The sequence below is a fragment of the Sebastes umbrosus genome, chromosome 16 (assembly GCF_015220745.1).
Source record: "Sebastes umbrosus isolate fSebUmb1 chromosome 16, fSebUmb1.pri, whole genome shotgun sequence".
Lineage (NCBI taxonomy): Eukaryota > Metazoa > Chordata > Actinopteri > Perciformes > Sebastidae > Sebastes > Sebastes umbrosus.
This window is the reverse complement of record NC_051284.1, coordinates 13,576,111-13,589,452: the sequence shown is the minus strand read 5'-3', so window position 1 is coordinate 13,589,452 and position 13,342 is coordinate 13,576,111. Positions and strand designations below refer to the sequence as shown.

Here is a 13,342-nt window from a genome sequence, read left to right as displayed (position 1 = left end):
CTGACACCTTCAGAGAAAAAACAGGCAGGCCTGCTGGCAGACAAACGATACTAGCATCATCCAACCGCGAGCCGACGTCCTGGAATTCCACCAATTTCAGCGGAGGAAGTGATGAACGTCTGTGTAAGGGGGTGCGGGGGGAGAGAGAAGTAGGGCATGTTTGGGCAAATTCCGAGAGAGAAGTGCAACACTGACTGTCACAGTGAAAGTCTGTTATAAAACATTCACAAAAAGTCACTTTACAACCAACAGTCCTCTATCTTTGCAGCCAAGTTGTACTTTGATGTATGAAACACCAGCTCTGGATGAAGTGGAAACGCCACGACAAACCAAGAACTGAACAGACAAATTGTTCAACCGACCACACATGCGACGCAAACGCTGCGTGTTAGTTGGAGCACTTTAAAAACCGGTGGCAGTGTATCGACATTCATCATCACCGTTGTTCTGTGATGTGTCGCCGCTCGGCCCCGTCTCTGGGCCCCCTCGCTATCACTGCAGCACAGTTCAGTGAGTAATGGGCATAGCGAACCACTGGCAAAGTGAATTTCACTCACTGCCTTACACAAGACGACAGCTCTGGAGGAGCGCCAGGATATATTCATTGCCATTATCTCCAGCAGGGTGTCCTCGATCCTTCGCCTCTTCTTATCCAGAAAGTACTCCACCGGGGTTTCACATTTTACGTGGGTGAGACAGCAGGATAAATAGACACTTGAAACACTTGACATAGTTTATACTTAGAAACGGTAAACCCGGTCCTATTTCCAATGTCATTATCTGGGTGCGCCAGGACAATGAAAGCCTTTGTCCGACTCCTAGAGGGCCATTTACCTCTTTAAAAAAAAAACTAATTGCACTGTTAACAGCTTAGGTGGTCTGCTTGTCCAGAGTAAAGACGGATCACTAGTTCTTATATTCTAATCTATTAGCTGCCCCCGTCAAAACAAAACAAAAAAGTCAGGCTTGTATTCCATTGATTTAAAGTATGCACATCAACAGAAGCTTTACAACTTTACGGTCCATAAATACATTAATCTACAGCCAGAGTTGGTTTAGTGCCTCGCGTTTGACGTGGTTTTATAGATGACTTGTCTTTATTGAGGAGGTTCAGATTTAAGCTCGTCAGCTTTAAAAAAGCTGTGCATTATAAAGAGCAATGGGGAGGAAGCAGTGCGCTGCTGCCTGAAGAGGAATGTAAAAAATTCTAATGAGGTGGCTGCCTGGCTGCTGCAGCAACAGCAGTAGTTGGGAGCTGAGGTTTAAAGTGGAAGTCTGCTCTAGGCTGCACTTTCCCTCTCCCAGCCCTCCCTGCCCAACTCCTCCAACTCTAGGAGGACTCCATTAGAGAGACGGTGGGCTACTGATGCATATGAACAGGTATACGCAGAGACAAAGGCTCTCACACACACACACGCGTGACAAAGCAAAACCCTGAAAATAAAACACCAAATTCTACAGAAACTACAAAAACACAAACCAGTCAATTTGGCTCATAAGAATAAACTCATGGGACAATAGCTATTTCTGAATAAGACAATCCAAACTGCTTTTTTGTTCTGCAAACATCAAAGACAGCGCTTTCCTGTCCCCTGACAGCTCAAAGAGATGCTATTTCTGCAATACCTGGCTCAAACTAAGATTACCTTTTCTTGGGAATCACATGTTTGAAATGCAAGTTTCTGGTCTCTGTAGAGTTCAATCAGGGCTGCCCAGAACAAAAGGATCTGCCCAATTGGTCTCCCTAACCTCTCTTAATATAAATGAACAATGAAATGTACATTGCATGCAAATAAACATGGTGGTTTAACTCTGCAGCAGTATTTCCGACTTGGTTGGGCGCCAAAATATACCCAGCAGGTATTGCTCGCAGGCCAACAGTCAGCCATCTGACAATTTCGGGTCATTGGCGAGCATCTGGCGCCCTAGTTTTTGCCGATATCGGAGGCTTTTTGGCCTATTCAGCATATTGAATTGGTGGCGGAGCTCGTCAGTGAGAGAAATCACTCTTATTGGCTGTTCAGCTTAAGCAAATCAGTGCGCGAGAAGAGAAACGAATGTGAGGAAAGCAAGCCAACGAGTAAAGTCAGGAAGGTGCACAGAAGGATCTTCTCATTTTTCATCTTCATCTCATCTGATCATTCCATCCATCCATCCATCCATCTGCAACCGCTTATCCCGTTAGGGGTCGCGGGGGGGCTGGAGCCGATCCCAGCCGACATTGGGCGAAGGCAGGGTACACCCTGGACAGGTCGCCAGTCCATCGCAGGGCTGACACATATAGACAGACAACCATTCACGCTCACATTCACACCTACGGGCAATTTAGAGTCCACAATTAACCTAACCTGCATGTCTTTGGACTGTGGGAGGAAACCGGAGTACCCGGAGAAAACCCACGCTAACACGGGGAGAACATGCAAACTCCACACAGAAGGGTCCCAAGCCGGATTCGAACCTGCAACCCTCTAGCTGTGAGGCGCCAGTGCTAACCACTGCACCACCGTGCAGCCCCCTGATCATTCCAATATACGGATATTTTCACAACGACATGGCCATCTGGAATGAAGCTAAGTGGTGAGTGAGAGTGGTGTGAAAATGGTCGGCAAACGCCGCTTTGTTTCATGTACGTATCATAACAACGGCTTGTATATACGCAGTCCTCAGTCTTCCGGTTTCCCCATTTTGAATGACAAATACAGACTATCGCGACCTGCTGGTAGGAAGAGTTTTTCATCTCATGCAGGCGCAGGACTACATGGTAGTTGGCTGTAGTCTGCGCGGTGTGTTCAAGTGCAACTTTTTGGCCAAGAGACAGGCGACTCAACAGCCGACCTTAGTTGCCGCTAGTTCTTTGATGTCAGTTTGGTGTTTCTGGGCTTTATCAGACGGAAGATACTGGTGTGATTTGTAGCCCTCTCGGCCATAAACCTTGCTCTTCTCAATCTTTTTATAAGGTGATGAAGAGAGAAATCATACCCTAGAAAGTTACATCCTCATATCTGCACTGTCTGCCATATCTTATCTCTATTGTAAACTACCATACCCATGTTTAATGAACTGAAAGTTGACAACTCTGTTTAACATATACTGCGTTTCAACAAGTTCTCCTACATTTCTAGAGCAAAGTAGTATAGTATTGTATAGTAGGAGCGGTGGTAGTAGTAGTGGTGTGTGTGTGTGTGTGTGTGTGTGTGTGTGTGTGTGTGTGTGTGTGTGTGTGTGTGTGTGTGTGTATGTGTGTGTGTGTGTCGAAATGTAGTTAAAGACAGGTCTTGTGTAATCGCTTGTGATCAGGGATTTACCTGTTACAGCAGTCTGGTAAATGGGTCAAACACCTGTTGATGATTAACAGGTTCATTTGTCAGCAATGAATGTGGCTTTTGTGTGTGTCAGTTGCACTAGACTGTAACCACAAAGATGACTGTAGTAAACCTCGCCACGAGTGTTGGCATCGTGCCAAAAGCGGATGAGTAAAGCCCAAAGTCCACCCTCTCACTTGCAGGTGTCTGATACGCACACTCATAGTGAAATAATTAGTATTTAGGGCTATTGCTTCTATGTATAACCATCCCAAACCTGGAAAGTCCTCTCAGATCATAATTTAAAGAGGACCTATTGTGCTTATTTTCAGGTGCGTACTTTTATTTTAGGTTTCCACTAGAACATGTGTACATGCTTTAATGTTCAAAAAACACTTTATTTTTCCCATACCGGCTGTGCTGCAGAACCTCTAATTGGCTAAATTAGCCGCTAGGCAGGTATTATGCAAATGTGTTACTTGGTGACATCACCACGTTACGGAAGAAAGGGCAGGACTTCAAGCAAGGTGTTTCAGACAGTTCGGGAGCAGTGTTTCTGTGGGGGAGAGTTACTCTCTTTGACGTGGACTTTGGGCTTTGTAACTTTACAGATCTTTTACGTGCACAAAAACTATATAACACACTAAAGGAAAGGGGAAAAGCACAAAAGCATAATATGTCCTCTTTAAGTATCTATTTGCTAAAAATGTTATTTTACCATTAATTTGCTGCTTCACTTAAAAAAAACAACTGAGCCAAGAACCTACGTGTACCAGGGCTGCATGGGGAAGGAGCTGAGCCGTGTAAATTAAGTACGAATAAACTCCCCACAACCTAATTTTTATATCTTTATATTAATCTGAATTTGCCTTGCTACTACTTACTGAATAATCAGTGTCCTCGGCCGCCCGGCGTTTCAACACAACAGGAAAATTTGCCTGCTGCGGTTCAGTGGAAAGACAAACACCCTTTGATATCAGATCTCATAAACCAACACAGGAACTTCAAAAAACATCTTGAGAAATTTAATATGACAATTCCAACTCAATTGCTCAGCACAGCAAACATACTGGCAACCGTTCCCACACAGGCACGCTGCCAAACAGCGCACCTGTTCCTCCAGGTGAAAAAGATCTGTGATTTATATGGGAATGTTTCCGTGTGACTCCTGAAAGAGAGTAAGCTTTGGATTTCAATGACTAACCCTGAGCTGTTGGAAAGTCTCCTTCACCTACTGTTTCTACTCACAGCTCCTATAAGAGGCTGTAAGGTGACTCCCGCCTTGGCAGTCATGCATTTGATTTTAACAACTGTAGGTTTATTGCTATTATATTGGAATATTCCCACTTGTTACAGTGTAGTAAAATGCAGCCATTATTTGACCAAATTTTGCATTGCTGGATTAAAACCCAACGCAATGGGAGCATTTCCCAGCAGTGTGCCTTGTTAAACAGGGCAGTGTGAGCCGGGGCACACCGAGGTGTTTATAGGGGCACTGCGTTTCCTCTATTTGCCCAACAAAAGGTAAATATGCCCCTCTTAATATCTGAAACCTATGTGTTACAACACAAATACTCCCCGCTCAGCATGGGGCTGGCACACGGCGCCTCCGAGTGCACTCAAGTGTGTGTGTTGGGATGAAGCAGTTTCCATCAATTGAGGATTAAAATAGAAGGGATGCGAGAGTAGTGGCAGTATAATTAACAGTGTTGATGCGAGGAGGAGGGCTGAGTGAATAGTTTGTGTGTTTGCCGTCTATAATTCAGCCTCTCCACGTGCCAGAAGACGGGGGATGGGGCTCAGCCAGGGGGCCCAAAACACTTCCCAAGCCTGCTATTACTTCATTCTCTCATCCCAGGCACTCACGAGCAAAACAAATCAGAGTATAGGCATGCAATGCTGCTCACACGTTGCATGTATCTAGCATGTTCAGATTCATTTCGAGTGCTCCACTGGATCGATGTCACATTAGCGCCAGTGGCAGCAGAGTTTGTGGAGCGTTTGAACAGGGATAAACAGAGTGGGTCATTCAAAATGTCAATTAGATCACAGTGTTTTGATCGTGCGGGGGCTGGTGCCGGAGATGGGATGTAGCGTGCACCGCTGGCTACTCGAGGCTGGGAGCATCCAGTGGTCACACACACACTGCACGCCAGAGAACCCTGCTGTGTGTGCCCATTAGTGAGTATTGGTCACTTGCCCAGTGCCAGTCCTAGCTGGGCTCAGGCCAATACAGCCATTTACTCCTGTGGCCCATGGCTACTGACGATGGAAATAAAATGGAGGCGGTCGATAATATTCCTGAAAGTCGTCATGCTTAGAGACAAAAAGCATATATGACACATATTGGAATACCAATAACGTGGCTCCATTGTTCCTATTTGAAACAAACAAATTGATGTTAAAGTTTCAGCCCTGCCAGTGAGAGCTTAGGGCTCAGAAGATGATAATGTTGGCTTCCCGATTGTCTTGGGTCGCTGAACCTCTAGGTCCAAATTGTTGTTAAGCTGGGGATACACCAACCGACATCAGAGAACAAGCGGCGACAAAGGCCACCAGCTACGTCGCCTCATGTCGCCTTTGTTTTGGCCGACAAGTTGCACTCGAACACACCGCACAGACTACAGCCGATGGCCAGTTAGCTAGCACATACGTTCTTGCGCCTGCGTGAGAGGAAACTACTCTCCCTTCCAGCAGGTGGTGGTAGTCTGTATTCGTCATTCAAAAAGAGAAACCGGAGGACCGAGGACTGCGGATATACAAGCCATTGTTATGATAAGTACATGAAATAAAGCGGCGTTTGCCGACCATTTTCACACCACTCTCACTCATTACTTAGCTTCATTCAAGATGGCCATGTCGTTGTGAAAATATACGTGTATTGGAATGATCAGGTGAGATCAAGATGAAAATGAGAAGAACCTTCTGTGTTTTTCCTCTTGACTTTATTCGTTGGCTTGTTTTCCTAATTTCAGTTTCTCTTGTCGTGCACTGATTCGTTTAAGCTGAACCACCAATTAGAGTGATTTCTCCCACCGAAGGGCACTGCCGCCGATTCAACATGCTGAATCGGCCAAAAAAACTCTGAAACGGGAAGACTAGAGCCAACAGTGTGGGACAAACCGCAAAAACTATACCGACGGCCCCAAAATTTCTGATGGCTGACCGTCAGCTTAGTGTGTCAGGGCCTTTATACTTGTGTAGTCTAGTTTGTGCAAAAAGTGAATGCGATTATATTCATGAGTATGTGTATGTAGTGCAGGTTTGGGACGAAGACGAGGACGGGGCCACGGTGAGAGCACTTAGGTCTTCGTGTACAACCGTGTATGAGCAGCAAGGTCAGTCGACAGCAGCCTGACAGATTCTAACAGCAGAGGTGTCAATGTGACAGATGCTTGCGATGTTTGGAAGTCATCCACTGCCCTGTCCTCTCACATCCTCTGCCTGACTACACAGGTAGCAAACAAGCCAAATCACAGAGGACTACGAACACAGAATCCCGATTAGACCGCCCTTACCACAATAAAGTTAAGTAATTTATTGGAAACTCTAGTAAATACGTAATCAAGTGTTTTGAAGTGAAACTCATAGCCTATGTGCCCATGCAACACCAACCTTGTATCTGTTGCTAAAACACAGACACATTGCTCAGATCAGATAACCGTCTGTCAGGAGAAAAGAATGAAAACATTGTCAGCAACAAAGAAATGGCTCAGAGGGAACATGAAACCCTCAATAGGAACTCTTTGTGCTGCTGAAATGGCATTTTAAAAAATGGGATACTTTAGAAATGACACGCTGGTTTGTTCTTTGTTTTGACAATATTGTCTGGACAGGTTGTAGCATGGTGATGTTATGGAAGAGGAGCAGTTGTGAAGGTTTGATTAGGCAGTTTAGGAAGGGGTCGGGACCCTGCTGAGCAAACATGAGAAACATGAGCTTCACTGCAGCAGCAACAGCAGCAGCAGCAGCAGCAGAAGCATTGACCACAGGCTATTTAAAAGGCCTCCAGAGAGAATGCAATTAAATCCATCATAAGATGCTCTACACATCCTTTGGAGTTCATTTTCATCCGTCAAACTGATCCATCAATCGATCAACAGCTGCTTGGCCAACAAATACACCTCTGCGGCAATCAGGGTAAAGCACATCAACTAATTTGATTGCAGAGATGAATAGCGGCAGCCATAACAGGGATGCATTTCAACTGTACAAGGATTCCCCGCAGACTAATATCAGTGACAGAGGAGCACGAGAGCGCTGCTAGGAAACAAAAGGATCCTTCGCTAACGGAGCGGCGGAGAAAAGGAGAACACAGCCAGCCGTCGTGGAAGGCCAGAGTCAAGGTGAAAGCTTGATTAATATCCCCTCACACTGGCCAAATATCTGCAGTGCTGCCACCGGACATTAATTGTGTGCCTAGAGTACAAGATGTACTCTGCAATTTTGTAATTAACCCTTTTTTGGTTTGCAATGTTGAAGGCAGAAATAAGGATCTTGCCAGGTAAGCGGTTTAACAACATGGGCTGCGGTGCTGGGGACAGGAGGAAAGCTCCAGTGTGAGCTGACATGAGGAGCAGCGCAGTGGAGAAGAGGAGGGAGGGGGCAACAAAGGAAGGGCTTATTATCCTCACAGAAAACCTCAGGGGATTCTCTGCCACGTCTCTGGAGAAGCCCGGCTGACTGTGTTGTCCCCTACAGCTTGGAGGGCAGCCTAATTCCCCAACTGAGGACTCAGTGGAAAGCTCAGGTGTGCCTCAGTACTCAGCATTATTTGTCAGAAATGGCAAATAGTTTCTAAATGTGAAAAGGCTTGATTGAGGACACAAAATACACAACAACAGCGTAGCAAAGTTATACACGTAAAACCATTTACAGCCATTGATTTTGGCACGTGCCCAGTGCATAGCCCAGTGCACTTCCAGTCCAATTATAACCAGTCAGGCCGCAGAGTTAATCAATTCATACAGAGTCATTTGGACTGCGATAAGTCAGCTAGTGTTGCATAACAGTGGTGCCCTGCTAAATCACAGTCTGTGCCAGGAAACCACAGTGCAAAACCTGCACAGCGTTCTGCTGCTGCTGGCCTGCACTGCACACCGCACTTACTGGCACGCTCCAGCCAGCCAGCTCTGCAACTGTGGTTTATCATGCTTCCATCTGAGCCAGCTCCATGCATGAAGCCACATCTCATTTTAAAAACAGCAGCCCAGGGTGCAGTGTTTTCAATACTTTTGTTTCCATTGAAACACCAAAAAAAAAAAAAAAAACGTTGATTTTAAAACACACGACGGCAAAAGGCAAGCAAATTAACATCTGCTTTATTAATCAGACAACATCAGACAGCTGTCCCAGTAATTCTTCTGTTTTAGTCTTGGTTCGTGGATACAGAGTGAAGTAGAATGCAATTAACACGCGCCCCCTCCCCTTTATCCCCCCCGGCTGGCAATAATCAGGACTTTGCATCCCCGCAAGTGACAGAGGAGGAAAGAAAAGCATGCAAGTTTTCACTGGAGCTCTCTGTATTAACATGCGTCCTCAGTGATCGGATCGCAAGTGGCAAGCTCTAAGTACAGGTGTGAACGCACTTTCAGAGATCCGATCTTTCAGAGCACATTCAGAGGTGGTCTGGACCACATATGGCCACATTCTTTTAGCAGTGTGTACGCAAATCTGTCCTGGGTCACATTAAGGACCGCCTACTCAACTGATGTCCCGCTGGGATCCGCGGGTCTCTGCGCTCCTCAAGTGACGCGGGCGCTTGTCTGCCTCGCAGCATGGAATTGTCTTCTGTGTTCTACTGTATCCTGTCGGTACAGCTGTAGTTCATTAAAATATATCTTATCTATAGGCTACATATCTACAGACTATCAGACTAGGCACATGAAGTGCATTATTATCATACTGTCGGAGATGTGTCTGTGTTTTTGCTCCGGTGTTCTGCACAGATCTGACACCCACCCGCCCGCTCGCTCGCTCTCATCCCCGGCTCTCTGAAGCTCTGTACCCCGCTGTTGCCTGGCAAAGGCAGCAGTGCTGCGGCACAGAGGTCACCGGGGACCGCCGGTACAATAACCTTATATTTTGATGTTGATAAAAATGTACCAGAATTCACAAATATGTTACTACTGACATTCATGTAATATAAGGTCTGCTGTATTAGCCATGTGTTTACTACGTGTTTAATTTGCATATAGAGCGGGGATGTGAGATTGTATCACAAGTGGTCACTCAAGACGCATATGGAGACGCATTCTAATGCCAGGTGTGAACAGACGTACTTAAAGCTGTCCACTTGTGATCCGATCACTCAGGACGCATGTTAATACCAGGTCTGAACAGGGTTAGAGTCCCTCATTCACATCTAGTGTTTGCCTACCTGGTGTTGGGTATTTTAACACCTGGTTTCTAGGGTCAGTTAAAAATGAGGCAAAAGGTGAACATCCAGGGCAGCAAACCAGGATGTGTGCAGGTGCAGGCTTTCTCTTTCTAGTAGTAAACACCCACTGGTGACTTCCTCCTAATCAGTATTTAAGGCAAATATGAGTGCCATGTAAACACAGACATGTCAACACCTTATCTCCTCCCAAGCAATAACAGCAATGTTAACCTCATATCTCCCATATCAATATTCAACTTTGAGATTATACAAACCCATGCCTTATCTTCATATTTGCAAAACAGCTTTCAGTTTCAAATGTGTTCCTTGTGTAGCGAAGCTGTAGGCAGGCAGGGTATCCAGGAATACATCAATGAAACACACAGGAAACAGGCAGCGAGAGAGGAAAGGCTGGGAAAGCAGCCATGTTTGTTATTAGCCAGCCCTATCTGCCCTTTGCACCTGGAGCAACATGGAAAAAGAGACTATGGTCTAATTCATCAGACAGCGTTCTGTTACATACACACTATACTATAATATACACACTGTATGGGCTCATTAATTTAACATCAATATTGAGTATAAGGCTGAGAATCACCGAGGCCCCACGATACGATATTATCACGATACTTTAGTCACGATACGATCTTATTGTGATTTTAAACATTTTGCAATATGCTGAGTATTGCGATAAGATTAGAGCGGTCACAGTTAATAACAAGCGATAATAACACGTTAACACAAATTAGTTTTAACGCCACTAATTTCTTAAATGCACTAACACAACTTGCATGAATGGATCTTGCAGAATGAAGATACTGGCGTCATATAAAACTAGAAAACCTAAGGGATCCATTGGTATGTCATACTAGCTTGACGCCAAGGAGGCTAAATAACGCTCCAAACTTACACTAAATTTTGGCGAGGTAAAACTGGCATGGCCATTTTCAAAGGGGTCCCTTAACCTCCCACCTCAAGATCTGTTGTTGCCTGTTGGGCTTGAGTTTGCCATGTTATGATTTGAGCATATTTTTTGCTAAATGAAGTACCTGTGAGGGTTTCTGGACAATATTTGTCATTGTTTTGTGTTGTTTATTGATTTCCAATTATAAATACATACATACATTTGCATAAAACAAGCATTTTTGTCCACTCCCGTGTTGATAAGAGTATTAAATACTTGACAAACCTCCCTTTAAAAAGGTACATTTTGAACAGATACAAAATTGTGTGATTAATTAACTATGGACAATCATGCGATTAATCGCAATTAAATATTTTAATCGACTGACAGACCTAGATAAGATATATTGCGATTTATTACTTTTTTTCAACTGCAAATGATGCAGTTAATCAACATCTGTTTTATCTAATAAGATCCCGTCTTCACTCTGTTCATCTCAGAGTTTTCACTCACATATCTTGAGGTCAGAGGTCAAGGGACTCCAGTTTTTCCTCGCCAAAATATAACATAACTTTGGAGCGTTATCTAGACAGAATAGCGGCCAGATTGTTAAGAGGTTAATAGTTTATACAATAAAAGATTCATACTTGAAGTCTGTGTATCGATACAATATTGCCACGCAAAATGTTGCAATACTATGCTGTATTGATTTTTTCCCCAATTGAGTACATGTTTTTTGTTAAAGGCTGAGGTAATAATACAGACCTGCATGGACATACTGCTGAAATAGTGACAGTGGGACATTTTCCTACTCACTTTACTCACTCCATCCAGTTTGTTTAAAAAGTCCTCTGAATCTAGCAAAGGACGCCTTTGATTCACAGTGGTCTCATTCTTCCCTCCCGGCTTCACTAAGAGCAAAGCAGGAACTCGCAGGGTGGAAATGGATTCCCTGGTTCCAAAGAAAAGGATGTGGAATTTTGGAGCAATATGACGAGGAGTTTCAGCACAGGAAACAAAGCACGACACAAACTACAGAAAGAATTCGTTCACTATTTCAGAAAACTTCAGAGTAGTGTTTTCCAGGAGAAAACCTCACACGGTGTTATTGTTGTGCCAGCATTCCTGCTTTACTACAAATCACCTGGTAAAAGTGACACCTGAAAGTAAGGAAAACAGTTGTAAGCATGCACAGGAATGAGGACAAGCTGAACAGACCTGTCTCCGCATTGAGTTCTGCTTTGAGCTCAGCCATGACCAAGCCCTCACGCATTCCTGCCTGCTTCTCAGATTTCTGTCCACAGGAGGGACAACAGCAAAACCTCTGTGGTTTTTGTACGTGGAATTATTTTCCACCGCTGCCTGCTCTGCATGGGGCAAACGGGCCTGTAGCTCTGCTTGATGTTTTGATTCTTCTCCGAGCAGAGTTCGGTAATGCGTTCCAGGGGGAGTGTGTGAAGGCCAAGACAGTGTAGCAACTGGCAGACATGTCGAGGCAGCGCCGAGCACGTCATCGCTGTGTGGCAGCGGAGATAGCCCGCAGCAGCGCAGCAGCACATCATCATCATCATCATCACAATTCCAGATTTCATTATGGAAAGTTTTCTTTCCTTCTCTCACTTTAAGTTTTTCTTAAGTGGTCGCTTTTTTTTCTTTCTCCTCCATCCTCCGATCTCTACGCCATGTCGTACTATTTTCGGCATGTATGAGGTTTGATGGGAGCAGAAAAGGGGAATTACACAGTGTCTGATCTCTGCATGACTGTGGGTTTTGGTTTGGGGTTGAGAGTTGGACGCAGCATGACATAGCCCAGTCACAGAGAGGTTGCTTTAGCTCAAGAGCCTATGAGTACAGACCACCAACTGTCAATCAGATATAAGGTCTAAATCAGAGTCAATAGCAACACTTTGCACCTGTCCCGCTACTAAACTCCCTCAGTGGTGGTGAGAGTTACAGAATCTCCTGCATAGATAATTACAGTGTCCGAATGCATTTTTTTTTACGAGGTAAAAATTCCCCAAACTTTGTGTGGCAGGTGGGGTGAAAAAGAGGGGAATTTTCCTTTGTCTGCACGCATTTACTCTGTGACAGTGTGCTGAAAAGAGATTACATCATCACTATTGTAGCTTCCGAGCCCTCTGCTTTCCTCCATTGGCTGGTATACAGCGGACCGTCCGATCCAGACAAAGACGGAGCATTCCAACAGTTTAGCAAGCAGGAAACGCGGACTCACAATCACACTTCATTACAATCAAACTCATCAACACCCTCAGTCACCAGCGAAAAGGCACACAGAAAAAACCCTGGAGGCCACATTACTGTCAAGTCATTTGACTTCTGACTACCGGCTGACTAATACCGGCCAGACGCAACACTCATGATAAAACAGACGAAGCTTCCCTTTTTTTTCTAAAAAAAACAACAGTGATGAAGTATTTACTGAAGGTTGTGTCAAAACTCATGACTCATTTGGTGTCTGTCATAAAATAAAAAAGCATGAAAGTTACAAGGCCACACTGGTGCACCAGATCATCCACGGTCACACTGGAGGTGTGTTTAGTTTGTCATCTAGTCTGTCATCATCAGTAACAGGTAGCTAGAGGTGACGGGGGCACAGGTGGGACTGCACATTTCCAAAAGATGAGGTCAAGAGGTTTGAAAAATTGTGCAACCTTTAAAAAAACACTGTGCGTGCAAGAAGCAGCACATCATGGAGAAATGAGTAAGGGTGGGAAATTTTTTTATTTTTTTCACGAT

At 44.7% G+C, this 13,342-nt stretch overlaps 1 protein-coding gene across 2 annotated transcripts in view; it reads right to left on the bottom strand.

Annotated features, from left to right (window-relative positions):
- LOC119474400 (signal-induced proliferation-associated 1-like protein 1) overlaps positions 1–13,342 on the bottom strand; it is a 47,913-nt gene that overhangs the window by 29,771 nt on the left and 4,800 nt on the right. Inside the window, exon 1 of one of the 2 annotated variants that reach the window (XM_037746426.1) lies at positions 11,804–11,953. The exons of the other annotated variant lie outside the window; for it this stretch is intronic. The gene's annotated coding sequence lies outside the window, so the exon portion shown is untranslated. Of the gene's footprint in view, positions 1–11,803; positions 11,954–13,342 lie in introns of those variants that run through there. 2 annotated transcript variants of the gene reach the window in all.